Below are 24668 nucleotides of genomic sequence, written 5' to 3' on the forward strand. Positions count from 1 at the left end.
ATGAAAATGTAATCTACTCAGAGGCCAGGAATATTTCTGGATTGTGGACTAAAATAAAAACATTAGCAGAGAGATAAAACATCAGTTAGCCACCTGGCAATCTCATAATTCTTCTCTCAGGAAATAAAAGGTCATTTTATGATCCCTACCTGGTCAGGCTACTAGCAATTCCTCATGACTATACTTTCCTGACATGTGACATGCACACTTAACCATAATTCTCTCAAAAAGTCATTGAATCAGTTCTCTGTCATTTAACACAAGGGCAGATATGTTATCTGTTTCCTGTTGGGTATCTGTGTTAATAAAAAAAAAAAAAAGACAGATCTGCATTCACAATTCCAATTCTATCATTCAAGGGCCCCAGGCCTTTCAGCAAAGAGAGGAACATTTTTATCTTATAAGATGTGAACCACGATATTTATCCTATACATTGTTTGAAAACATAAGATGAAATAATGTCAGAGTGGCTCTCTTGAATTTTCCAGAGTACTTCCTCCTTCCAGGATAATGTTGAGGCTTCTGGGAAAAGGAAACAAAAATAGTGGTGGAGGTAAAAGTCCTAGGGAATTCAAGAGTGGCAACACTAGTAGTTGAAGAGTAAACATTTTAGCTATTTATGATGTGCTTAGAATTGTTGGCCTAATGATGACTCCTACATGAATCTCTAAACACTGGAAAGAACTGTTCCTTCCTGGAGAAAATTAAAGATGATCACACGTTAAGGATGGGGAGGGAGGTAATGGGTGCTCACCTGGAAATAGGTAACAGAAAAAAGTATGGAATAGTAAGTGGTGCTTTTCAAGATTGTATTTCATTCTTTCAAAAACAAGTTCATGTGGAACTACTCTTATCTCTTTTACAGCTAGAAAAAGAAGTTGTAGACAGAACAGGAAAGATGGAAGCAATTCTGAACAGCCAGCATAGCCAAAGAATCTGTATAAAAGCTATACTAAGCACTTCACAAACAGGCTTCATTTTTCTCTTTGAGACCTTACAAATTCTGTTATTCCCCTTTTACTGGAAAGAAAATAGAAGATCAGAGAAGCACATCCAAGTTTTCAAAACAAGTATAGTTGTCTTGGAGCTCAAATCCAAAGTCACCTAACTGATACCTTGAGCCATTATTCTATATTGTGTGTCTTTTGTCCCTTCACTCCTGAGAGTCCTGACCTTTCTTTTCTTTCCAGTGTAGACATGGGCTGCTCAGCTCTTCACTTGCATTACTAAGTTCAGGGGCAATCTGATTTTGAGAAAGTGGAAAAGACTCATGGACACCAGTGGAAAGAGTTTTTCAAATGCAAATCTATTCATTAGTGATTTAGTCATATTCTGCTTTATGGTAATTTGTCTGTCTTTCAGTTTATATTGTTTACTGATTCTGCCATTCCCTCAAATCTTTTCATTCACGGCTTGAGCAAGTTTCCAGAAGCACAAAGCAGGTATTATGTATTTCTGTTCCTCACAGAATCTACCTATTATGATTCTCCACTGGTGAATATATTGATAGATATGACTGGATGATAGGAGATGATGTTCCACTAAAATAATCAAGGTATCATTATTTATTCAGAGAACTCCAAGAAGAGTGTATTCCTGGTTTTATAATAGGTTTTGTGTCTGGTTTGCACTGTATGCACTTAGACAAATGCATTATTTTCCCCAGTTAAACTGTGAAAAAGGAAGGGTTGCATTGAAGGAGAGCAGTCACACCTTGCTCCTTTCCGTGCATGGCATAGTGCTTTCTACAGAGTAAGCAGTTAGTGGTTTTTGAATGAATGGTTACATAGAATATAATGTAGTCAAAGGAATCAGGAAGTGTTAATTTTAGGTTAAACACATCTAGATTGAGTTGTTAAGAGACCGATGATTTGATAAATTGACAGGAAGAATAGATTCTATGTTATAATGTTAGGTACCAGGTATGGAGGTCAGTTTTTTTTTTCCTCTTTTCTTTTTTTTTCAAATTTTTATTATCAAACTGATGTACAGAGAGGTTACAGTTTCATACGTTAGGCATTGGATACATTACTTGTACTGTTTGTTACCTTGTCCCTCATGCCCCCTCCCCCTCCCCCTTTCCCTTTCCCTTTCCCCCCCTGACGTGTTCAGTTCACTTACACCAAACAGTTTTGCAAGTATTGCTTTTGTAGTTGTTTGTCTTTTTTTACCCTGTGTCTCTCAATTTTGGTATTCCCTTTCAATTTCCTAGTTCTAATACCAGTATACACGGTTTCCAATATACTCAGATGTAAAAGCAAATGTCTCAAAGATAGTTCAGGAAGGGACTATCTTCCAAAAATATCAACATAAATCTGTTTTCCCTCTGCCTGACACATCACACGTTTGTGGGGAAAGGCTAAGGAATGGGGTAGGAAGAGAAACCCAATTTATTAAGACAGAAAGAAGGAAACTTTCAGTTAAATTGATTAATATTTAAATTTGAATAAGTATTTTTGTTAGTATCAATTCTGTATCTACTTATTATACAGTCTACATTGTGCAGCGTGCTGCTATAATACACCAGAGCCTTCTTCCTTAAGAGTTATATTTGGGTGGGAGATGGGGCTCAGGGTTAGAGTGTCTTCCTAGCATGTGATCCCAAGCACTGAATAAAGGGAGGAACATTTCATCTTTGGTTTAAAGTTTGAAAAGAACCAGAATTAAACATCCTCTTATGGTACAGTATTCTACAAATAATTCTATAACAAAATATATTTTATTTGAGTGGATAATCATTCAGAGACTCATGAGCCTTAAGATTTGGGCATGTATTTAATACATTTCAGGGATTTGTCTCATGTTTTTTCTCTGCTTTTCAGAAAGGAAATATCTTCCAAGGGATAAGTTGGTTCAGGTCACTACTTATACCATAATTTAGAGAAAATGTCAGAAAAAAACAAAGCACTTAGCAAACATGTACATCACAATTATATTGTCTGGTAAAAGACAATCAGTGAACTCACAGAGCTAGAAATAATACTTGATTACAGCATGGTTCACATATTTAGGTATTTTAGTAGTTATATGGTAGTGAAGAAGACAGGTACTTTTCTGGGCCCAACAAATCAGAGCTAGCATCTGTCTTTTTTTTTTCTTTCAAATTTTTATTATCAAACTGATGTACAGAGAGATTACAGTTTCACACGTTAGGCATTGGATACATTTCTTGTACTGTTTGTTACCTTGTCCCTCATACCCCTTTCCCCCTCCCCCTTTCCCTTTCCCCCCGAGGTGTTCAGTTCACTTAAACCAAACAGTTTTGCAAGTATTGATTTTGTAGTTGTTTGTCTTTTTTTACCCTGTGTCTCTCAATTTTGGTATTCCCTTTCAATTTCCTACTTTAGCATCTGTCTTACTGAGTAATTTACTAAGTGTGATCATTGAGGCAGACAAGTTTGCTTATAGACTGGATGAGCAATCTATGCAGAAACCAGATACTCTGCACCAAAGAATCCACATATCCCACTGCGTAGAATTTTCCACGATTTGTTACATAAGACAGAGTCTAAGAGATGCCTTGTGAAAAAGAGGCTCTTTGGCCAAATGCTTGAAAAAATGCCATTACCAACTTGTTTCTTGAAGATCCATAACATTCAAATAGAAATAGAAATTTGGTGAAGGGTCCCGCAGGTATGTATTTAAATACATTCGTTTCCCAAACTCACTTTACCACATTTATTATCAACAAAAAAAATCCACCGTGGAAGATTCTATCATGGTATGATGGAAGGCTTTGGCTCTAGCCAAGGCAAGCAATCATGGGCAGGAGGACACACACTGGGGCAGGGGGTGTGGGGGGGGGGTGGGGAGGTCAAAGTACTGAGTTAGAATCAATCATATTTCTCCGTTTGACCCTAAATGTTAACATAATTATCTCATTACAAGCACTATTTCTGATGTTCAGAAACAGCCTCTAAAATTATCCAATAATTTTTCATAGTGTAATAAAATTGATAATCTAAATCTAGTGCTTTACTTAAAAGAGAAAGAGAAGAAGAAATGGAGAAGTGAATGCTAACTTCTTTTCTAGAGTAATATCTAAATTCAGTGAGAAGAACGGAGGAATTTAGAACTACAGTGGTAATTTCTGGAAGAACAAAAATAGAAAGTATACATTATGGAAGAAGGAAGGGGGAAAATATAAGATGTTGTCTTTCAATAGTGGAAACAATAAACATTCCTTGAAGATGATTTATAACTAATATATTTTAGAATTGGGACAAGATGGTGCCAATACACTTACAACCTGACATATTTAACAGTCCATCTGAGTGGTGGAGGTAGAGGTATATGGGAGAACTTTAAAGCTGAGAATTGAATTTTATGTATTATGACATCATAAATAAAGGGAATGACAATGAGAATGCAGTGGTCATCTCCATTTCCAAATGTAGGTGATGCTAAAGACCCTTGTGCTAGAGTACGTACCAGTTCTGAATCAAGAATTACACTTTTGGAGGTGTTTATTTCTCACAAAACTGAAAAGGGCAAGTTAAAGTAGATACAACAGCCACTTAGCCTTACACAAGCTCCAGAAAAGCAGACCCTGACTGATGGGCATCACTGTTTCCACCTATTTCCAATAGCCCAGTTAGTCAAGTAACACATGGAAAAGCATCTGTGAACTGATTTTTATGTTTTAGTACCATATCTATAAACTTCACAGTCCACAAAAGAAACTCAGACAAATGTCATCTGGAATGACAGTTCCATGATTATTAGAAAACTAAAAAGTAATTAAAAAAAGAAAACAATATAAGATAGTGATCAAGCCAGATTTTTCAATTTCTAAAATGCTATTAAAGTGCCTGGATTTCATGGGTGATAGAAGAATGTGGATTAACATCTTAAAGCATTACAAACCACAACAAAGGACAACACATTCTATATCATCTCTATGGGATCCATAAGCAATACATTCAAAGAAAACTTCTCTCAGGTGTTATTATTACTAACGACTCCCTGAAAATATCTTTCATATTTACTACTGGAACTAAACAAAGAACTTTGAAAGCTTTTTATAAAGAAATTTCAATCAAATTTGATATCACATATCTTTTATTTATGTGTATCAATCTCTACATCTATATTTATTGGTCTCTCAATGTCTGTCTATCTATCTACCTACCTACCTATATACCATGCTTTCCCAAGATTTCACTAAGCAGTTACAAGGATGAAAACAGTGAAGACATTTCCTCAAATGTAGTCACAAAAGAATCTGAAGATTTATAGAAACAATCTACTTTACTGTATGACCTATAAATTCTAATGAAATACTTGGATCACTTACAAAGATATAAAGGATTCAAAGAAATAGGTTATATGTGCATACCAATAATAGGAAATAGATATCACTTTTGGGCTTTCTCATTCTTAAAAGATTAGCAGAAACTTTGTTGTTTGTAAAAGTAAATCTTTAGCAGAGTAGTCTGTTAGTACATACCATTTAATTTTACCCCTATCTCTCTGTATCTGTCTTTCTCTGTCTTTGTCACACTCACACACAATATTGGCTGAGCAGCCAGTACTGTGAAACAAAATCTAATTAAATGTGCTGCACATGCGCCTCCATCAACCATTAAATTACATTTGTGGTGCTATTTATTTTGTTACTGTTGAAACAAAACTAGCATTATCAACACATAAGGGAGTAGAAACCGAAATGTTATCCACAGCACAACTTATTAGTTTGACTTTATTCATTCTAGGCTTGTTCTATTAATGCATCTTGGCATATGATGTTCCTAATTCTTGTGTTTTCCTTTTAAATTATTTTCCAGTAATTTTATTGGCCATATGGATTACTTACTGCTAATGTTTTGCTAATATAGAGTATTACAGAAGGGTCTTTATACATGCAATTGGCACATGTAATTTGTGTATATGTCTGTATTTCTGGGGATCAAAACCAGGCACTGAGTGCTAGGTAGGCACTCTATCACTGAGCTATATTATCAGCACACCTTATATATTTGACAAAAAAAAAAACCCAAATCTTTAAAACTATTGGCACCTCACTCCTTTTCTGTAAAGGTGGAATCAGTAGTTTAAGGATTCAACCATTCATTGTAGGAACATAGACTGACCTGGGAGCTATGCCAGGAAAACCCATATCCTGTCAAAACATAATGTAATCATTCATGTAAATTTAGGAGTTTAATAGATTATAGACTTGCATTTCAAATCATAGAGAAAGTGGATTATTCTTACTGATTACATCTAGAACACATGGTTGTCCATTAGAAAAAAACCACTATCTCCAGTCCTCAATGTTTGCATCCAACAAAATTTAGATTTCTTAAAAATGCATGAATACAAAATAAATGAAGAAAAACACTAGATGAAAATATGTAGGAATGTTTTAGCAGCTTTAAGCAGGGAATTCTAATTAGGAGGGAAAAATAAAAACCAAAATCATGAAGAACATAGTTTAAACATATACACAAGGAAGGTTAAAAAAGAGAACATAAACTATATGTATAGCTGGACATAAATTATATGTATAGACCACACCAGTAATCCTAGCTGCTTAAAAGGCTGAGATCTGATTATCACAGTTCATATATATCACATATGTGTGTATGCATGTAACTATGTATGTATATATATAAACACATACAACTCATTGCATACACAATAAATTCTTACAAAGAAGAAAAACTTGCAATAAAATATAATAGGTAAAGAATGCAAGCATGAAATAAACCTGAAAAATTACTCAAACTTATCAAATTGTAAATGCAAAATCACTATTATTTTTCCCAATAAATTTAATAGAGTATCTATGGCCACTACCCAGTCTCCAATAATACAAACAGAAAGAGATGATCATATATTACTAAGCGAAAGCATGAGTGGCTGTATCAGGCATTTCATTTGGCAATTACTGTTGAAATTTTACATGTACAGTACATGTCCACTCTCACAATTTGGAACTATGTGCATAAATTCACAGACACAGAAATATGCCCACATCCAGGTACAGAGTAGGCAGCTGCTCATGTCTTTTGCTTTAGGCCAGAACTAACTTCAATTTACTGGTTATATAGACTCACTCTCCTGGAACACACTGGTAGATTGAATTACTCACAGACAATGAGTTTTCTTGTCCTTGCTGATCTCATCATTTACACATTCACTATTACATCATACTACTTAGAGCTGATATTCTATATTGTATTGTGTTCTAATGGTTTCATATTTACATGTCTTTTTAAACCTAATATCATTTTTTTTTTGCTGCTGTTGTTGATTGTGGGGCTTGAACTCAGGGCCTGGGCACTGTTCTTGAGCCACTTTGTACTCAAGGCTAGCACTCTACCACTTCAGCCACAGCAACAGTTCCAGTTTTTGAGTGGTTAATTAGAGATAAAAGTCTCACCAGAACTTTACTCTCTGAGCTGGCTTTGAACAGTGATCCTGAGATCTCAGGCTCCAGAAGAGATAGGATTACAGGTATGAACCACCAGTACCTGGCTGACATTATCTTTCATTTTTTTAGTTTCTCCACAGTACCTAATATAGCACTATACACATTCGATGTGTGGTCCCTGAATATATTCCACACTGACAACTATAAAAAATCAAGGGTATTTAAAGTAACACAACTCTCATATTGTTCCATGATTACAAACTAGATACAACAAGATTCCATATAAGTATGCATTTGTATGACCTCTAGTCTAGAAGCTTCTTACAGAGATTTTCCTTTGATGCTGAAAAATAATTTCATTAGCATGTAAGGATACAAGTGGTATGAGTTTTCTAATCTTTTTTTTCTCAAGTATGGGTCACTCTGTGCTCGGATTATCATATCTAATTTGTAGAATCAGTGTCTAGAAACGTGTGTGAAATTCCAAAACAGATTAGATGTTTGACCCTGGACCAGTCACCTAACATTTTCTGAGCCTCTCTTCCTTCATCTGTAAGCTGGTGATACAATGATCAGGATAAAATAAGTTGGTATCTAGTCAAGTGGTTGACACTCAATAAACAATATTGAATACATGAACCTCCAGAGAGGTTGATACAATTATAAATCAGTATCCTTTTATAGGCTTCACTAGATCTATTTGTAACAGTTTTAAAAAGAAGTATACCCTAAAGCAATGATTGTCACTTTTTTTGAGTCTCAAAATGTCTGTGTTAACAAAACAGACTATGGAGACTCACCCCATCTTGAGAATTTCTATTTCTATCAAGCTCCCAGGTGATGAAACAACATTTGAGAATTATGTAACTACTTTGGTCTTGAACTTCTTGCCTCCAAAACCAGAGTCTTAAATAGGTCTGAGGTCTCAGGTGTGACCTTGAACTTGTTTATTCCTCTCCTTCCATCCATACCATATTTTTCTGTGCCTACAACATGGACTTTGTTTCCTACACTGACTCACGTTTCCACATTCCCTCATGAACAAGCCACGTGAGGATGGATGACAAGTTCTTTGAGGAACGGAATGAAGATTATGTACCTTGCTCATTGCTTTGTGTCAAGCAAAGTCAAGTGCTAGTAAACCTCTGTCTCTGACATCCCAGCCTATTTGGTATCTGGGTGACTGATGGAGTTTAATATATAACAAAGGTGACAGGAAAAGAGATTCTTAGGTCGTAATTATTCCTGTGCTTTTTTTGTTAGAGGTAAAGAAACCCCACTAGAAAGTAGCAGCAAGGGATCAAGGACACAGATTTGAGGGTAAGGCAGACTTTAAATTCACAGTGGGACTCAAGGCTAGTGAATTCGTTTATATATGCCTCAGGCATCTGTTGACAGTTGCATACATTTCTTCTCATTTCCTCTTTTTTTAAACCATGGTTTGGTATGCCATATACAAGTGTTACTTTGCTGTTAAATAAGGACATCTTACTAGTTTCATAGGGCTCAATGGCTTCACTGGGTTATTATACTTGCAGAGCTTACCACAGTGCCTGACATACAGAGAGACCCTGCATCTGGTAGGTGTTAACAGCAGCAGTAATTTCACATATAAGACTCTGTATTTTTATTTTACAGAAGGGGTGTGTCTAAAACAATGTGCTAATTTCAAAAGCTACATGAGAAGCCAATTCACAAGGCTCTTGCCCAGACCACAGAAGCCTACTCTGTTTGCTTCAGTGCCATGGTGGGCTACCCAAAATCATACCATAAATAAAAAGGAACATATCCATTATCTGCTGGAAGATGATAGAACTTTAAAAGATGGAAGAGATGACATGCATACTTCTCCCACATATTCACATCTCTCTCCCAACATTTCAGCCTTTCCAGCTTCAACTGGGTCTTGGCAATTTCTCACTACAGGACTCAGTAAGTGCTTACGAGACGGAAGCAAGGAAACACCAACACACAAACACAACTGTTCTGTACAACAGTTGCCTTAAGGAGAGAAATACAGAACATTTGTGGTGCAAACTTTGCTGTTACACTTGGCTTTTTATTTGCTACTCGAACTTCAGCCTTTCATTTAACTTGTGATCTCATGAATTTAACCAGAGAAATTGGAAAAAAAAGTCTCATTCTGTAATATGTCTATGCAGACAATGTGAATGCTGGATTTCATCAGTTATTGGAGAAAGAGTACAAAGACCTCGTGTGTTCCAACTCCAGCAGGCAGTTCCACAGTGAAGGAAACATTAAGGGATTTCAGCTCTCATGAAAATAGCAAGCGAAGATTAGTCAGGGATAGTTTGATGCTAAGGAAGATAATTGCTCAGTAAACAAATCCATGAAATATTCAGTTCAGTGCATCTACAACCATTGTTTTTCAAACACAAAGGAACCTCCAACATATATAAAATCTTAATCATTACTCTTCACTAACAGTCAAGGCCTCTCACTAACATAGACTCAAAAGAAATCAGTTTTTAAAATACAAGTAATATGCCCACACAAACCCTAATCATTTCTACCTACAAAGAAAAAGAGGAAAGAATACAGAAATAGCAGCAATTATTAGAGCAGGCGTTGGGACAATGTTAGAAGTTTGAAGTAGAAATTCCCATCATTTCGTGTTCTCCCTTTAAATGGCACTGATATTCAAAGGAGACTAACAAACTACTTTCAGGAGCCAATGGCTCATACCTGTAATCCCAGCTACTTAAGAGGGTGAGATCTAAGGATTGGCATTCAAAGCTAGCCTGGTAAGAAAAGTCTGTAAGACTCTTACTGCCAATTAACCAGACATAGAAGTATGGTTCAAATGGCAGACCACCAGTCTTAAATGAAAAAGCTAAGCAAAAGGACAAGCCCCTGACTTCAAGCCCCAGTACAAGTACACACACACACACACACACACACACACATACACAAAACCCCCACCACATAAAACTACTGAGAAATATGGTTATCGGGACTTATCATATCTCTCTGAGTTAAGTAGACTTAAAGATAAAAAGAAAACAGGAAGATTAAGACAAAAACAAAACAGAAGAAAGCAAACTAAACTAAAAACAAGGTCCTTATCTAGTTAATAAGCATATTCCTGGAAATCAATGGAAGAGGACAATGGTGCTAAAGGCAATGATTGTATCTGTTGTTTCTGTTGGTCAGATTGATTGGCAGTTATACTGCTGGTCTCATCTCTTCAGCAGTAAATATGAGCCAGGAAATATACTAAGTGACCATGCTTTGTTACTGATTTTAAGGAAATTTCAATGTAACAAGGAGATAAGACAATGCTTGCAAACAGCTGTTAATAGAATACAAATAGTAAGGAACACAGTAAACATGAAGTAAATGTAAATAATTATAGGGCTGAGAGGAGAGCTAGAGATCTTGGTTTTAAGAAGAGACTGAATTGTGTCTGGGGTAGGGTGGCACAGTGGGAATAAGGTAGCAAGGAAGCAGCCTAAAGAAATAAAACTAAAAAAAAATTTGTGGCTTTAAATGAATATGCTAAAACTCCTTAAACCATAAAAAAAAAATCTCTTCACTACCCCCTAAACAAGCAATATGGGATCTTCTAACTCTTGGCATGTTACAAATGAAGGGAGATGGGAAGACAGTAATTTGTAGAAGCGCTTCCAAGTTGGTCTCAGACCAAACGAAGCTGGTTGCTCAAGCCAATGCTCTTGATCCTATTCCTCCAGGAAAAGTGAGATGAGAAGTCGTAGTAAGAGAGACTCTTAAGCCCCAGCTACCCTCTTCTAAAGAAAGAGAAAGCTATGGGAAACTAACTGTTACCAAGATAAATTCAGAGGAAAATTAGGACAGGAGAGGAAAAACCTCACCACAAAGGTCATCTAGATCAGCAACAAGAAGGGACTCCTAAATAGATGTTTGGAATGAACTCAGTGGGGTTCTACAGGGTCTATATGGGGCAAGCAACCTCATCTTCCGCTGGACAAAGATAATGCTGAGGCCATGCCTTGGAGCTCCCTGAGCCCTTCCATACTCACCAGGGCCATTAACCTGGCTCTGTTCCAGGAAGAATAATTTAGCTCCAATTACTTAAGCTGCTTTCTGAGTTTCACAGAGAAAAATCCCCTAAGTCGACTTTTATAAAGCCGGACAATACCACATAGAGGGCACAAACACATTTCCTGAAATGCTTTTCTTTTAGAAACAATTGGAATATAAACAATTATACAAGAAAGGGCCCAGTTCTCCAAGGCAATGCTTTTAACAGTTACCAGAACCACAACACTGAAGTATCAAAGACCCATTTCGGAATTCATATGAGGAAGTGATTGCAGGCAATCACTCAGAAAAGAAAACCATGAAGGGGAAAATCCTTAGTTTGCCTTCCTTCACCATCCTCCACCCTCAGATCTGCCAATAACCAGTAAATAACTCCCCAGATGCACATGGATGGCAGCCATCCAGAACGTACATCTGCTGCATTGAGGAGACTTGCTTTAACATAGAACTGCCAAATATAGAATTATTCATTTCAGTGCTATGGCAGACTGCTCCATCCAAGAGCAGGGGCGTTGGTGAGGTTGTCTATTTAAAGAGAGGAAATAAAGGGCCACTCATCTGCACTTTTTAGTTCAGGTTCTCTTATGAAAACACACCAACAACTACTGACCATGTCACGTCCGCATGTTGAGTTCTATTGTGAGCCTCAATGCCTCCAGACTTCAGAAAGGAACTATAGGGCAACTTAAGGAAGCAACTCCCTACTCCTGAGGATCTGAAAGAATCAACATGAATCTCAAGAAAATTAGAGATCCCTGGCAAGCCATAGACAAGTAGAAGACAATTGCTCAGGCCACTGAGGTGCCATGGAACAGATGAGCAAGTATGGAGAGGGGACAGTCCTACACCTTTGAAAGTCATTCACTATGGAGGACTGTGAAACAAAAAGCTCAGCTACCAATGCACTAAAGGCATTCAGAAACAAATTTGAAAATACCATGTTAGATGTAAAGTAGAAGTACATAATAGTAATTCCTCATATCCCTTTAAATTATAAACTAAGGGGCTAGGAATATGGCCTAGTGGCAAGGGTGCTTGCCTTGTATACATGAAGCCCTGGGTCAGATTACTCAGCACCACATATTTAGAAAATGGCCAGAAGTGGCACTGTGGCTCAAGTGGCAGAGTGCTAGCCTTGAGCAAAAAGAGCCAGGGACAGTGCTCAGGCCGAGTTTAAGCCCCAGGACTGGCAAAAAATAAAATAAATAAAATAAAATTCAAAAAATAAATTATAAATTAAAATAACTGTCAAATTGAAAAATAGAGCCTGAGTAAAAATATGTCACTTCTAATACCAAAGTTCTTTCTGAAGCTTTGCCTTTGGACTTCTTTTTCACTTACACAACACACACACACACACACATACACATACACACACACACACACACACACACACACACTGGCACTGGACAGATTATGAGACTCACAAGTACACAAATGTCTAATTTCTCAGTAACGGCAAGACTTAGAAGTTCAATTAGTGAGCAGCTGTGTAATTATGGTCCCAAGGACCACAATGGTGTCTGACATATATTATAATGTGACATCCCCTATCCTCACAGCACGTATGGGAATTATCTTCACACAATGTCTTCCAGAAGGACTCCTTTCCCTTTGGATAGCTCCTTTAATCTTCTAACACATGTTTTCTCCTCTCTATTTTAATTTCCAAAAGAAGAGGATTTTGGTAGTAATTCAAAGACTCATGGATAATCTGTACTGTGTTGTGCTATGCACATAACACTCCAGTTAAATTATGCTTATATTTAGGTTGAACAAATTTAATGGTAGAGAAAGGGATGAAAAAGAGGAGAAGAGGGAATGGAAAGAAAACATAAACAAATGAATGAATTGAAAACCAGAAATGCTGAACCATTTATTTTTGGACAGTCATGGGGCTTGAACTTGGGTCCTGGGCACTATTCCTAAACTCTTTTACTCCAGGCTAGGGCTCTACCACTCTGAGTCACAGCACCATTTCTGGTTTTTCTGGTGGTTGACTGGAGATAAGTGTCACAGACTTTCCTGTTCGGGCTTTGAACTGTGATCTTCATATCTCAGCCTCCCAAGTAACTAGGATTACAGGCATGAGCCACCAGAGCCCAGATGAAACTGTAAATCTCAAATCTACTGTTTCCTAAGTCTATAATTGTCATAACTCTTAGAATACATATTGTTTTTTTCAAATTTTTATTATCAAACTGATGTACAGAGAGGTTACAATTTCATACGTTAGGCATTGGATACATTTCTTGTACTGTTTGTTACCTTGTCCCTCATACCCCCCTCCCCCCTCCCTCCTCCCCCTTTCCCTTTCCCCCCGAGGTGTTCAGTTCACTTACACCAAACAGTTTTGCAAGTATTGCTTTTGTAGTTGTTTGTCTTTTTTTACCCTGTGTCTCTCAATTTTGATATTCCCTTTCAATTAGAATACATATTCCTATAAGCCAGAATTTGATATGTTTTATTTAAATGTCTACTGGTTTTAACTCTAAACTCCTTTGTATAAATTTCCTTGATTATCCATGCTAACATCTCTCTCTTTCTGGGTTCTCATACTGTTAACTATTGAAAGGACTTCTAAACACATTTTTCTTTTACCAATGATTCTGTTGGCTGATTAGTACAACCTGAGCCCTCAGAATTGTCTGTGTAGGACAATCTGGGTGTCACTAAGTTCTGTGGACCACTGACATCCCCAACTGAGCAGGTTTTCTTTCTTTCTTTCTTTCTTTCTTTCTTTCTTTCTTTCTTTCTTTCTTTCTTTCTTTCTTTCTATCTTTCTTTCTTTCTATCTTTCTTTCTTTCTTTCTTTCTTTCTTTCTTTCTTTCTTTCTTTCTTTCTTTCTTTCTTTCTTTCTTTCTTTCTTTCTTTTTCTTTTTCTTTTTTTGCCAGTCCTGGGCCTTGGACTCAGGGCCTGAGCACTGTCCCTGGCTTCTTTCCCTTTTGCTCAAGGCCAGCACTCTGCCACTTGAGCCACAGTGCCACTTCTGGCCATTTTCTGAATATGTGGTGCTGAGGAATCAAACCCAGGGCTTCCTGTATATGTGGCAAGCACGCTTGCCACTCAGCCATATTCCTAGCCCCTGAGCAGGCTTTCTTAGAAACCCACAGTCTTTCCCCATGAACCTTTTTGGGACACTGTCTCTTAGGATTCCCCTAAAGGATCCTGGGCTGATAATCCTCTCCAGTAGATGTTAGTAGGCAGGGTTGAGAGAGCCACATGCAATGTTATCATCATTTGCTCTGCCCGTGACCAGGCACGAGAATGCTGTGCTTGGTGTATGCATCCCCATAGCCACTCGTAGTCTATGAGGTCAGGGAGGCGGGGTTGTCTCTGTCACCATCTATCCAGATCCAATGAACAGCTTATTTTAGTTCCAGCCTACCTTCTATGACACAGTTAACTAGACTGGACTGCAGAATGTGAATGGTGAATTGTTCCATGATGGTGAAAATGAAGGCTTAGGTTTTGAGCTATTCTCTCCCAGTCCAGATAACATTTGCTTGGAGAAATATAAAGTCTGAGTATTTCATGCATCTTTGCTAACTTTGTGGCTCCTGGGAAATAATTGTCATCTTTAAAACAAAAGATGGATCATACCTTCCCTGCTTGAAATAAACTGCTTTCAAAAATAGCAAGCTGTCTTCATCACCCTCCAAATAAAGATATGTACTATCCTCACATTCAACCACATATGGAAGTTGACATTGTTTAGTAAATCCTTAATGAAAAATAGCTAGAATCAATGTTACTTTTAAATAACTCTTTTTAAATAAATCTGAGTTAAGAACAGCAGCCAGGAAACTCTTTGCACCATTTTGCTTTCAAATCTGAGAAATAAAAAGAATGTACACATAAAAATAGCTCCTGCCCCAGTTCTTCTTGGCTCTTGCTTCAATACTGATTAAGGAGAGGACTGTAATGCAAGTTGGACATGTAATGTTAATTCTTTGCTTTTCTGTTTGAGAGAGGCTCTATTCCAAAAATGTGGTGGCACAAAAGGGTGGAAATTTATTGTGATAAAATTCAATCATATGCTTATAGATTTTTAAGTTAAATACTTTTTTCCTTTAGGATTAGTTCTTAGATATTGGAGATTTTTTTTTTTTGTCTTCTTGAGAGAATTCCACACTCGATGTCTATGCTAAAGAAATACCTCAATCTGAAAATCTTCACAATTAATTTTGGAACTATTAGATTTTATGTATTCTGGTTCCATCCAGGAACAAATTACAAATTTATTTATATCAAGACAAAGAATATACATTAGTCACCTAAAGACAGCACACAGGAAAAGGCTAGGTGAAGATACGCTATATTGTATAATTAAGCATTGGTCTTAAGAGTACTTATGATTGGTGTGTATTTTTTGAAAACCTGTTTTTTCCATCATTCCTCAAGAGTGATAGTTTTCAAGTATTTACATGGCAAAAAGTGTGTAACAAGTGAAAAAGGAGGAAACTTCAAAAAGAATGGTACAAGGGCCTTTCTCATTGCTTTGCCACTTCTAGCTACTAGAAGAGACCTGAAACCAAGGACAACCCAGAAAACATTATCACACTAAGGAAAAGGACAAGCTGGTGAAACCACTGAAGGCTCCATCTTCTAGCACATTCCTGAAGGAACACAACACATTTTGGGAACACTAGATCTGTGTTCACAAACTATATTTTCACTTTAAGACCATCTTGACACCTCCCTCAAGCCTTTTGCATAAAGAGCCTAAAGTCAATCTGTTCTACCTTTCTTTAAGGTAAATTTTCAACATCTCTACAATTCAGGTAGAAGTAGAAACAGTAAGGGACCTTTTCCTTTTATTTCTCCTTCCTGCCATCCCAAAAGATGACCAAAAGAGGAGAGGCAAGACATTTCTAATGTGTTTCGAGGCAATTTAACACGAACATTATGACAGCAGGATCCAGGTGCTGCCCTACCATCAACAATCTTATAATCTAGCAGCAGCAATATGTACATTAAGAAGAAAGAAGGAAATGCATGCCAGGTTGCCTATGGGACTCCCAAGGAACCAACAGGGAAGAATGTGCTTTTCCAACAGACACAGTCAAGGTTGGTGAGAAGCTTCATAGACCCCTGATTTATCAAGAGTGACAAGGCTTTCATTCACTGCCCCTACCCTTTTACCGCATAACTGTTACAGCCAACTGCAATCTGAACTCACCTATATAATGTATGAATCTCTGGGGAGTTGAGGACCGGTTCTCACCCCTGTATTTCTATGCTGGATTCAATCCATAGCTCTTTTTATGTACATAGTCTGTGCATAGGCCCCTACTGCCACCAAAAAGATCAGCTACCCAGGAAACTCACTTGCTATATATTTCCAGTTGGTATAGCATCTTCTGGCTTCCACAGAATGTCTGAGTTCCTTTCTGGAGAACCTTCAGTTCAGCAAAGTAACAAGCAGGCCCTCCAATAAAGCCCTTCTCCAGCTCTAGGAACTGGGGAGCAGTCCTATGTGTGTGTCAGCTCTATGTTTAGAGTCCTGTGTGTTAGTGTCAGCTCTGGAGTTTATCATATTCCCAACCATCCTCTTGAGGACTCTCAAGAGTGGTATCATCCCACCTACAATCCAAGATCGCCTTGGTCAATATGGGTAGTCCATTCTCTCTACGATAATCAATGCACTTTTTTTCCTTTGGCAGAAATGGGCTGACTTCTTAATGATACTTCTGTAATCGTTTCAGGCAGAGTGGGTTTTACTTTCATACCTCTCACAAATTAGAGCCCAGAAGTGGGAATATGTTTTGTTTTTTTTTTCTGGCTCCCTTTGGCAGTTTCCAAACCATTTCTTCTTCTATCTGCCTTCAAATACCCCAGTTCTCATAAAGCATCACACCATCACCATTATTGTATCTTACGTTCACCCAAAGACATCCTCTCTACACCGATGGGTAGCTGATGACTGTATCCAACAATCCAACATCCTTTACTCTATCATGGACATGGAAAGTTCTGTCTCAGCAGCCTCAGTATTCATGTAGCAGATATTTCCAAGGTTCTGGTTTCTACACCTTTGACTTCCTTCACTCCATTGCTCTTCCTCCAATCTGTATCTGCCAAGCACTCACATAGTCCTATGCTCATCTTGTCACTAATAGCTTCATCGCTTCCCAGATAGAGATTAGGAGCATTATCATTCGCCACCACTTGCATGGCCAGCACACCTGTTCTAATGCAGACCTTCAAACCCACAGACCTCTCTCTTTTTTCACTAACCCTCACTCCCACCATTCTTCAATTTTCTTCTTCACAGTTTTTAACTCTATGGCCTAGCATGGCAATGGCTTCCTTCATATTCTTTACCTTCAGCATGTCAACTCTACTCTGATGGGAAATCTCCTGAACTTTTTTAAGCAAATCCAGTTGTACGTGAATGTGGCCAGTTGAACAATCTCAAAAGAAAATCATTTGATTTCACTGGCTGGGCACATTTCAAATGTAGAACCACACATCTTCAACAAGTATTCAATACTATCAGTGAAATGTAGAGGCAAAGGGTAAAAGGTGAACCAATGCAACAGCAATACTTAAAAAACTATATGCTGTAAACCAACTGTACAACTCTGGGGGAGGAGGGAGTTAGGGAGAAGGTCAGGTGGGAGAAAAATGAGGGAGGAGGTAACAAATTTGGTAAGAAATGTACTCACTTCTTTACATATGCAACTGTCACCCCTCTGTATATCACTTTGACAATAAATAAATCAATAAAAAATAATATCAGTGGCAGTGAACTTATTTTCCTGTCCAAGCAAGACAATGATTTCCTATCTAATTGTCTCCACTCTCCAAACTTATATCATTCCTCACTCAGAGCTACCTCTCCTTCTTTGTGGAGAAAACATACTCAAAGGGCTGAGTTCTCCTTCATCCTCTTCTCTGGATCCACTGACATCATCCTCCCAAACCTGTTCACTGCTCACTCATTCTGCAATGCAAGAAATGACCCTGGATTTACCTAATGCCAGTCCCTCTGTAAGCTGACTTCATCACATCCTTCAGATATTCTCTGGCCTCAAGAATTCATCTCCCCTCTCTTTTGCTTGTGCATTTTTCATACATTCGGTTCCCATTGAGATGCCTCAGCCATCTCTCCATACTTACAAAAAAAACCCAGAACCCTGAAACAAAACCCAATTTTACTTCTTTTTTATTTTTCTTTTTTTCTTTTTTTTTTTTTTTTTGCCAGTCCTGGGGCTTGGACTCAGGGCCTGAGCACTGTCCCTGGCCTCTTCCCGCTCAAGGCTAGCACTCCGCCACTTGAACCACACCGCCGCTTCTGGCCGTTTTCTGTATATGTGGTGCTGGGGAATCGAACCTAGGGCCTCGTGTATCCGAGGCAGGCACTCTTGCCACTAGGCTATATCCCCAGCCCCCCCAATTTTACTTCTTAAGCTTACCATTTCACTTACGTGGTTCTACTTCACAATAAAATGCACCCACATGTATTTTTACTTCTTGATCACTCTTTGAAAGCAACTAGTAAGATCATCAGTAACTCTCACAAAGCCAGTTGTCCATTTCCTATTTGATATTACAGCCCATGGCTGTTCATTCTTCTTCATAAATCATGTTGTTCCCTAGACAATCATGTAGACTAATCTTCCCCCTACATCATTGTGTTGCTTCTCAGTCTCTTCTCTTTCTTGCTTTTTATTTCCTCTTAGTTCATCCTTTTCCTCTATCTCTCAATGTAGGGATGCCCTAGATATCTGAGCTTAGCCATTCTTTCTTCTTAATTATTCTCTCAAAATGTTTGGTGTAAATCACTCAGTACAATTACAGCTACTGTCTTGGGTCTGGACCTCTGGCTTGATATGATGGTTTGTATATCTCCACCTGTCTTGTTGAAACAGCTAATGCTGGCTGTAGAATAGGTACAGCCAGGTTGAATTAAACTAGATCTTCTATCACTCTTTCTGCTCACGTTGTTTCTGAGCCTAGGACACTCCATTCTAGATTTACCCTCAGGGTCCTTGCTCTTGTTCTTCCTTCTGTCACATGAATAGTATTTAGACAAGTTCCTCTTTAAGCTTTTCAAACTACAGCTCAAATGTTGATCTCTTTCTTCTGAGAGGCCTCCTCTCAACACCTAAGATAAGCAGCATTCCTGGTCCTTTTCCACTCATGTCAGTCAAATATGTCTTAGTCATCACTGCATCTCTATGGGCCTTACTGGCTTGTTTATTCTCCACTACATATAAGCTCTATCCATGGAGAGGCCAAGCTGTCTTGTTCATTGTTGTATTACTGTCTTGTTCTTTGTTCTGTCTGAGGTACAGTGTCTGATATAAGGGACATGTGACTGCTCATGTATCTACAAGTGGTTGTGAAGAATGCCATTGACTGTTAGAATTCTGGGTTTATGTTTGCTTTTTGTTTTCTTTTGTCCTCAGCTTCAGAATGTGGTAGAGACCCAGTGATATGAAGAGTCTTAGCAATACTCTCTACCTGGACATCAAATAGAAGTGATGGTCAGAATCCATACACCTAGCCCATGTGCAGCGAAAAGACAGTGGCATCTCTCCAGTCACAGCTGAATTAACTATTATTCTTCCCCTCTGTTTGAGGTTCTGAAAGATACTGCCACCAATATTCTCAGCCAGAAATTTCATTTGATTAACATGATTTATGCTTTCCTTAAATAAAACTCTCTATCCATTGCTAAAATTTCATTTGATATTGGTAATTCTTCCCAAACTTCTGAACTAGTTTAACTAAATGGTATATATTACTGATTCTGGAAAAACTCCAAGATTCTAAAACAAAAAACAGTGTCATAGTTATACAGCTTTTAAAGCAATCAAACCCAAATTTATTGGATACTCTCTGCGTGTGTGTGTGTGTGTGTGTGTGTGTGTGTATGTTTGTGTTTAGATAACTGTCCTTAGGGCTTATTTTTGACTAAGAATTTATGATCTAATTTTATCAGAAACAAATGTTTTATTTCAAGGAACTGAATGAACAAGAATACCTTTCTAAAAGTTCCAAAAACTAAGAGTGCTGTACTTATTTAATTTTGTTTTTAATAAAGTACTATGTAAGGGGAAGTTGAGAATCCATCTAAAGTATGATTTTTCCCCTTCTTTCTAGTGACAAGAGATCCAAGGAGACAGGAATTGAATTTATGAAGTTAAAAGGAATTTTTTGGATAAAAATTACTTTAACCTTTAAATCTAACATTGCAAAACCTTGATCTAAAAAGAGAAACTCAGAATTATTTTTCTTAGTTTCTATCTATGATCCATTCATCAAAGAAAAAAATGAAGTTGAGATTTACAGAGAAAGATTAGCAGTGGCTCTTTCTAGTCTTTCTAGGAAAGACTGATAGAATGAAAAACACCATGCATTTTTGAATTGTGAATGAGGGGGAAAAGCCTAAAGTCATTTATATTCTTACAGAATCTTTACTCTCCAGTTTAAGCATTCTACTTTCACTTGCCAGCTCCTATTAACAACATGGGAGATTGCACACATAATCACAATTAAGACATTAGGTAAACTCTTAGGCTTTGGAAGTTTTCTTCTGGAGCCTTCTTTTCTTTCTCATCTATTCAGGAACTCTACAATGTCCAGAAAACTGGTATTTACCTCTAGGTTCTCTATTTTTTTTTTCACTTGAGTCTCATTACTAACAATTCTGCTACACACATACACATACACACACAATGTCAATATAATACCATAACTGTTCAAGATCTTATGACTCATCTCTCCCACAGTGTTTGATGTCTTGAAACTTCAAACAGTAATACTGTAATCATTTCTTCCATATATTTCTGTGGTAAATACATTATTAATTAGAGTATTCAGGGATAAAATTGTGAATTCAAGTTTCTGGTTAAACTCAAGATGCTACAGAAAATACATTTTATCAGCCCTTAATGTTGAAACTGTTTTCATAAATGCATTTACCCTTTGTGTTTCACATAGTTCACTTTACTTGTAAGAGAGGCAGAAGTTTGAAGTTGTGTTTGAGTTGTAGTGGAAGAAGATACAAAGGAACATAAAAAAAGATGTTTCATGACATGTCTACAAACTTTTACTTACAATACATTCCCGATTACTATTCCTTTTCTCCTGATTTCTCATTCTCATGAATATAAAACAAGGAAGGAAAAGGTTGCTAATTCAAGTTTCTTGTTACTGTGGTTCTAATCAACTAATGCTTGAATTCATGGCACCCCATACTATTTTCCATTACTCAAATGCATAGTTTTGTTAAAATTATTTGTAAAAACTACATTGCATAAATGTAGAGTATACACACATTGTTTTAAAAGTTAAGCAGTGCAGAAAAAAAGCAATTATGAAGCCATCATTACTAATACACATACATTGAGATGGATATCATGCTTTGCACAGGTGTAAGCATACCTGATATCCCCAGCCATCAGGATCAATACACATCTATGCCATCAGAACATCTTGGATGGTAATTTATAATATTTCCAGTTTTTCTATTAAATCCAACTCCTAGGCAAAAGTTAGAGTGTTTCCAATTTTTACTACAAAAAACTGCTATAAATGTTTGTAATGCATGCTGCCCAATTCTCTTCTGAGGAAAATGTTTCTGTACATATGAGCTGTACTTAAATTACAAAATTCTATTCAGGCACAACCCAGAATAGTTATGATGAATGGACATTCGCTTATATGTCAGATTGCTAACCAATTTTTATCATGACTACAACTATTTACAACTTGACATAAAAATTTTAGGAAGGCAGAAAGCCTACTGTCCCAAAATTGAATATATAATCTATCACATATGAGCCAGCAGGGCTTTGGCAAAAACTCCCCATTGTACTTTAATGAATACAAGTGGTCAGGGTTGTGGTTTCACATTTCATCAGGGGAATGCCCATAGACAAGAATGGGATGTCAGGTGGAAAGGAGATTTCCTCATTCAGCACTCTTCATTCACCTCCAGCAGTGGGCTTTCTGTAACAGTGGGAGGATTCATGTGCATTATACTCAGTCTTTCAGCAACCTCCACTGAGTACTGCCTCTCAGGCACTGTTTGCAGAAATGTGCTCCTTGCTCAGGGACCAAGGAGGTTCATAATGGAGAATCTGAGAAATTCAGGAAAAGACTTCCCATGAAGGACAGAAGATCTGGTTACTGGAGGATAGATTAGGGTGGGTTAGACACAGGGTGGGTTGAGCAGAGGTACATCTTTTCTTTGTTCATCTACAGGATATTGCCATCCTCCTTTCTTTTGCCACTTGCACACTAGGGTAGCTTATTCCTCATTCTTCTATCTTCTTTTGCAGCTGAAGTGGGTTAGTAGATACAGCTCTGGCCAGTAAAGTATAACTTCTAGTTGGCAAGGGATTCTGGGAAGATATTTTCTTTTTCTGATCAAGGCCCTGAAGTACCTGGCCTTGTTCTTTACTTCTTTGTTTTTCTTGAACACTGATGAGACCTAGAGTCAGGCAACAAGTAGTGAAGGCCAAGCTCACTAAAACTTTTACCTAGAACTAGCTCGTGTCTACCTTTCTACTGCTTTTTTCCTGGGACCCCACTGTAAGCCTGATGTATGCTGCAGGTATAGCTAAAGGCGTTTTTTGTTTTGTTTTGTTTTGTTTTGTTTTAAACTAACACATCACTCCTCCAACTCTGCATAGAGGCAAGAAAATGAGAGGAGCATAATAGGCTGAACAGGATAAAAGGGACAATTGCTGTGCAGTTCCAAAAGTCAGCTTATGCAGTTCCTTTATGTTCTCACCATGTGGGCTTATCACAGTGGGGTGGCAGGGCTAGGTGTACAGGAGACATTTATCCTGAGTGTGCAAACCTCAAAGAGCCTATCTGAATATTTCTCCTGCAAAAAAATAAAAAAAAGATGTTGACTGCCCATGCAAGAGAAAACAGTATGTTTTCCTTAAGGCTCAGCAACTTCAAAAGTATCAAAATCCAAACAAACCAGACCGTAAGATGAATTATAGAACCAAAGAGTAAACATAGCTGCAAAAGATGAGAGTAAAGTAGGCAGTTGAACCAGGCAAAGGGATTCTGTGTATTGCTATGTTTGCATTCTTTTTTTCTTGTACAAGCACCCAAAAGTCTAAAAAGATCAGGTCAATTTTTTAAGTTACTAAAATGTTACTGAAATTAGAAGTAAGATTTTTTTTTCAAGAGAAAAGAGCATCCTAAAGGTGTGATTATTTCAGGCTGCTTGAGTAACCTAAAATGCTATAAAGAGGTATCTCATGAGAAAACAGTAAATAATAAAAATGTCTATAATTCTGAAGATGGCTGGAAAAATAGAATAACAAATTATATAGCTGACTAGTACATGGTTTCTCAAGGTAAGGAGAAAATAGGGCCATCATTTCTGATATAGACAACTTAGAAAACCCTTCTGTGTATATGTGTATGTGTGCACATGTAACTACAGGGGCTTGGACTCAGGATTTTGTGTTTTCACTCAGATTTTTCTGCTCACTACTAGCACTCTGCCACTTGGGTCACATTTCCAGTCTGATGTTGTGCAAGTTAAAGAGTGATTTTCCTGATTGGGCTGGCTTCAAATTAAGATCAGATCTCAGCCTTCTGATTAGCTAGGATTACAGGTGCGAGCCATCAGCACCTGCAAGGAAAGCAAGAGGTAATTTATAAAGGACTTAGTTTTTCTAGTCACAGAGATATCATGCCAAACAAATTACATGTAAGTTGCTAAATGGCATGTATTGTAGAAATTAAAAAAAACACAAAGGATACAATCTACATGTTAAAACCGCATGAGAAGATCACTTTTCAACTTCCATTTGGAATTCTGTTAGTCAAAATCTGGTTATCTGTCATTATTTTCAACAAGCAATTTTGAAATGTTATAGGGAAAATCTCTAAAAACAGAAAGGGTTACCCTGCTCTTTAAAGGCATGACTGAACTCTGTAATAATAATTTTTTAAAGAAAGATTATAAGAACTTTCTATTTATTAGGAGCAGTTCACTCTCAGTTGACTCATGTTTGAAAATATCTTCTGAGCTGGGCATGGTGGTGCACAGGACTTTGGGGGCTGAGACAGGAGGATTTTCTGCTGAAGGCCACCAGGTTACATTAGCAAGGCCATGTCTCAAAATAAACATGCAAGCACCACAACAAAAACCCATCACTACCACAAGAGTTACCAAAAAATACCTTTTGTTGGCTACTAGTGAGAATTTGTCTATGAAATTCTTAACCAAGAATGGATTTCAATGTTCTTTAATGGGA

General features: G+C 37.5%; 1 protein-coding gene and 1 long non-coding RNA gene across 7 annotated transcripts in view; both read right to left on the reverse strand.

Annotated features, from left to right (window-relative positions):
* Ank3 (ankyrin 3) overlaps window positions 1-24668 on the reverse strand; it is a 526258-nt gene that overhangs the window by 226475 nt on the left and 275115 nt on the right. The gene's annotated exons all lie outside the window — the stretch shown is intronic.
* On the reverse strand, window positions 486-21678 carry LOC125346354. The gene is made up of 3 exons (XR_007209915.1): window positions 19373-21678; window positions 9300-9306; window positions 486-496 (listed from the first exon to the last, which is right to left on the reverse strand). It is a non-coding gene; the product is annotated as an uncharacterized LOC125346354 (long non-coding RNA).

This window comes from Perognathus longimembris, chromosome 2, assembly GCF_023159225.1.
Source record: "Perognathus longimembris pacificus isolate PPM17 chromosome 2, ASM2315922v1, whole genome shotgun sequence".
In the NCBI taxonomy this organism is placed as follows: Eukaryota; Metazoa; Chordata; class Mammalia; order Rodentia; family Heteromyidae; genus Perognathus; species Perognathus longimembris.